At 44.0% G+C, this 5000-nt stretch overlaps 1 protein-coding gene across 1 annotated transcript in view; it reads left to right on the forward strand.

Moving 5' to 3' along the window:
* LOC123761723 (ATP-binding cassette sub-family G member 1) overlaps positions 1-5000 on the forward strand; it is a 148273-nt gene that overhangs the window by 29611 nt on the left and 113662 nt on the right. The window lies entirely within an intron of this gene.

Consider the following 5000-nt stretch of genomic DNA (forward strand, 5'->3'; position numbering starts at 1 on the left):
CTTGTGTGTTTGGCCTCGTGCGGTACTGTCGTTTGTGTGAGTGGGGGTGGGGGGGTTAGGGGGGGGGGTAGGGGGAAAGGGGGTTGGTTGTAACGTTTAGGCTCTTCCCCTCCCCCCCTCCCTTGCCCCCCCACCTCCTCCCCCACCCAATGTTTTCCTGGGTCGGTGTTGGGGGGGGGAGGGAGGGGGAAGTACTCATGCATGACATTAATCACTTCTTCCCTGAGTTATTTCAGCTTTTTACAACTTGATTTCCTGTCTTGGAGAACATGCATGTGACATTTTCTTGTTTCAACAACTATTCCTATTGAAATTGCCTCTGAAATTCAGCATTTTCTATATTCTCGCGAGGCTTTTAATGCTGATCCCGGTTTGTGTGTGGAAAACTTAAACAAAAAACCTGCACTGAAGGGGGAACTTGATCACTGTAGCTCCTGTCACAAGAGGGAACGGTACAAGGGCCCGTAGGCCTACCTTACCTTGAGGTGCTTCCGGGGCTTAGCGTCCTCGTCGGCCAGGCCTCCTATGAGCCAGACTGGGAATCACGAACAAATAAAATAGGCTACAGTGGTACAGCGGTGCAGATATAAAATGGTTCAGTATCATATTTATATATATTGATACAGTAGTGTACTGGTGCAATGATTCAGTAGTTTACTGATACAGTAGATCATTGATACAGTACATCACTGATACGTTGATACAGTAGATCACTGATACATTGATACAGTAGATCACTGATACATTGATACAGTAGATCAATGATACATTTCTACAACAGTACATTGATATATTAATATAGGAGTACTAATGAACTGCTGTATTAATTTACTGCAGTATAGTGATACAATACAGTGATACAACAGTATAACAATACAACAGTACAGTGATACAACAGTACGATGATACAACAGTACAGTGATACAACAGTACAGCAATACAACAGTACAGTGATACAACAGTACGGTGATACAACAGTACAGTGATACAACAGTACAGCAATACAACAGTACAGTGATACAACAGTACAGTGATACAACAGTACAGTGATACAACAGTACAGTGATACAACAGTACAGTGATACAACAGTACAGCAATACAACAGTACAGTGATACAACAGTACGGTGATACAACAGTACGGTGATACAACAGTACAGCAATACAACAGTACAGTGATACAACAGTACAGTGATACAACAGTACAGTGATACAACAGTACATCAATACAACAGTACAGTGATACAACAGTACGGTGATACAACAGTACGGTGATACAACAGTACGGTGATACAACAGTACGGTGATACAACAGTACGGTGATACAACAGTACGGTGATACATTGGTTAATGACACAGAAGTATATTTGTACAGTGATAAAGTCACTGTGTTACATACAGTGTTACAACAGTACATTCATTATAATTGTATAATGATACAAGTGAACACTTATACAATAGTACTGTATTGTAATACATTAGAAATTTAAGGTGCTACAATAGCACTATATGGTGATACAATAGTACTGTACAGTGATTCAGTAGTACTGTACAGTGATAGAATAATATATTTATACAATAGTACTATTCAGTGAAACAATATTCACGTTGAGTAATACAGTTATACAGTAGTGCAAGGATACAGTAGCACTGAATAAGCACTGCTGCGTCAATGCCTTAATATAAGAGTACAATGATACAAGAGTACAATGATACAAGAGTACAATGATGCAAGAGTACAATGATACAAGAGTACAATGATACAAGAGTACAATGATACAAGAGTACAATGATATAAGAGTACAATGATACAAGAGTACAATGATACAAGAATACAATGATACAAGAATACAATGATACAAGAGTACAATGATATAAGAGTACAATGATACAAGAGTACAATGATACAAGAGTACAATGATACAAGAGTACAATGATACAAGAGTACAATGATACAAGAGTACAATGATACAAAAGTACAGCAATATAATATTACAGTAATACATTAGCACAAAGATACAGCAATACAGTGAATGTATTAACCATCCCACAACTATTGTGGCTCGCTTCACATTCAACTTTCTCATTCCTCCCTCAGTTTTACGCCCCTCTCAGTCATTTCTCAGCCATCTGCCGGTCTGTCAGTCATTTCTCAGCCATCTGCCGGTCTGTCAGTCATTTCTCAGCCATCTGCCGGTCTGTCAGTCATTTCTCAGCCATCTGCCGGTCTGTCAGTCATTTCTCAGCCATCTGCCGGTCTGTCATTCCCCCCCCCCCCATCATCTCTCACTCTGAAATATGAGCTTTATTCACGAAACACTCGCCACCCCTACCCATTCCCCCCCTCCCCCTGCCCCCTACCTCGTCCCTCCCCCACCCCCCCCTCTTTCCTCCCTGCACACCTCACCCTGCTAACTCCCCCCCCCCTCCATCCACCATCCACCCCCTCCCCATGCCCAACTTGGGCTCGTGGGACCCAAGTTGAGACAAAGCTTTCAAAACTCCTACTAGGATTTGGAGTCAAGATAAAGACTGTTTTTAAGTCTTATGAAAGATAAAAAAAGTCTTATGAAAGATAAAAAAAAAGAACAAGTCTGAACCATTAACATTCATGGGGGCGAGTCGCGCGCCCTTTAGCGCTGAAGGGAGGAGAACTTCCTGAATCTATCCCCGGAGATGTGTCCTTGTGGTGGATAGAGGTGGTAGGGGATAGTCCGTGTTCTACTGTAGGAATGGTGCCATAGCCTCTATTGCCGTTTCTGGTGGGAGCTGTAGCCGTTATTTCCGTTGGCGCCTAGTCATAATTTTTAAATTATAGCTTAACGGGTACAACAAGGCTTGTAGAGCCGGGACCGAGAGAGAGAGAGAGAGAGAGAGAGAGAGAGAGAGAGAGAGAGAGAGAGAGAGAGATAGAGAGAGAGAGATAGAGAGAGAGAGATAGAGAGAGAGAGAGAGAGAGAGAGAGAGAGAGAGAGAGAGAGAGAGAGCGAGAGAGAGAGAGAGAGAGAGAGAGAGAAAGAGAGAGAGAGAGAGAGAGAGAGAAAGAGAGAGAAAGAGAGAGAGAGAAAGAAAGAGAGAGAGAGAGATAGAGAGAGAGAAAGATATATATATATATATATATATATACATATATATATATATATATATATATATATATATATATATATATATATATATATATATATATATATAGAGAGAGAGAGAGAGAGAGAGAGAGAGAAAGAGAGAGAGAGAGAGAGAGCGAGCTAACCTCATTTCTCCCCCCCCCCCCCCCGCGTAGTTAACACTAGATGACGTTGAGGACTAGTTAAGTCATTCTTCACCCCGTCTTTACTAACAAGGAAGGTGTTAATGGCTTGTAAAGCCATTCTGTGCGTTGTTCTTACTGATAGTCGAGGATATTTATATGTTACTGGTGTGTCATTAATGCACGCCATGGATAATATTCACCAGGGTGGTGCAGACCTCTGTATAGTGACGCAGATCAGGGCACGCGAGGGGGCTAGACCTCTTTATAGTGACACAGGGACGTTGGAAAGAATTGTTTGAATGTCGGAGTAGTTAACAAAGGAAATGCATTAGGCAGTGATGTGGTGGAGGCTGACTCCATTCACAGTTTGAAATGTAGATATGATAGAGCCCAGTAGGCTCAGGAATCTGTACACCAGTTGATTGACAATTGAGAGGCGGGACCAAAGAGCCGAAGCTCAACCCCCGCAAGCACAACTAGGTGAGTATCGGCACGTGAGGGCCCGCCAAGACATGACAGGATCAATGAGGAGAGAATATGATGAAGCAATATCTTATCTGTGTGGGAGACATGAGCCATGAATGTCGTGTCAGTTTTCCCTCTGTCAGTGGCGGGAAAAGCAAGCTGGCAGCTCTTGGGTCTCGTGTTGCTTCAGTGAGCTTAGAACCCAGATCTTTAGACAAACTGGTAACACTTTTACCCCAGGCACCATAAGTGTCTCAGAGGCAATTGGGACAGTATTGTAGTGGTGATCCAATTCCCTGACGTTTACGGGACATGGCTGATACCCGTACTGTCGGCAGCACCACCCACACGTAGTCCAACACCCACTGCTTGCCGTTCACTGTAATCTCATCTGGGCGAGCAGCAGGATTGACGGAGTTGCAGGGCATTACGTAATGGGTCTCTCTCTCTCTCTCTCTCTCTCTCTCTCTCTCTCTCTCTCTCTCTCTCTCTCTCTCTCTCTCTCTCTCTCTCTCTCTCTCTGCTGGACACCCAGCCTTTGTAAGGCTCTTCTTCATGATGTTGTCAACTTCATTATGCCACGAGTACCAAGCATCCCCTTTGCTTTCCTAAAGCAGGCCATGCTGACCGCACCTGTTGGCCTCGCCATAAATACACCTATACGCGGGCAGGCAGAGAGTCGCTGCAATTTGGAGGGACTGCAGTGTGAGACAGTGCCAGTTGCTGCCATCGGGGCTGCTAATAAGAATTCACCCGCATGAGGAGCTGCGTGATGCGAGCTATATCACAAGGTGTTTTTGCAGGATCAAGACATATGACAGCTTCTCGGTTTATGTTGAGACTGTTACCACTGGATTGCTCGTGGACTTGAGATGGTGCTGAATGCAGTGGTGAATCTGCGAGAGAAACCCACTTAGTTCTGCAGTGTATAAAACCGGGATCATGCACCCTCCTGCCCTTTGACCTAGGTAATCCGGTAGGATTTCCTTCACCAGATTGACAGATGCTGCAGAGGACAGGGAGGCTGGTACACCGAAGCCCCTCCAAGACTGACAGGGAGTGCAGAAAGTGGTCGTATTTACCTAGTTTATTGTGTGACGGCTTTCATCTCAGAAAGTACGTTAACCTGGGAAGTGACAGGCATCAGGAGATGATGGAGATGTACGTCTTCAGCATCCATGTCCCCAATCATATCATCCATCTTATCCATAAATATAGATGGATGACAGGATGACACAGACCACGTCTCCTCAAAATACAAGAAAAACTACAGTGAAATGGGGGAA

Source organism: Procambarus clarkii, chromosome 24 (assembly GCF_040958095.1).
Source record: "Procambarus clarkii isolate CNS0578487 chromosome 24, FALCON_Pclarkii_2.0, whole genome shotgun sequence".
NCBI classification, from domain to species: domain Eukaryota; kingdom Metazoa; phylum Arthropoda; class Malacostraca; order Decapoda; family Cambaridae; genus Procambarus; species Procambarus clarkii.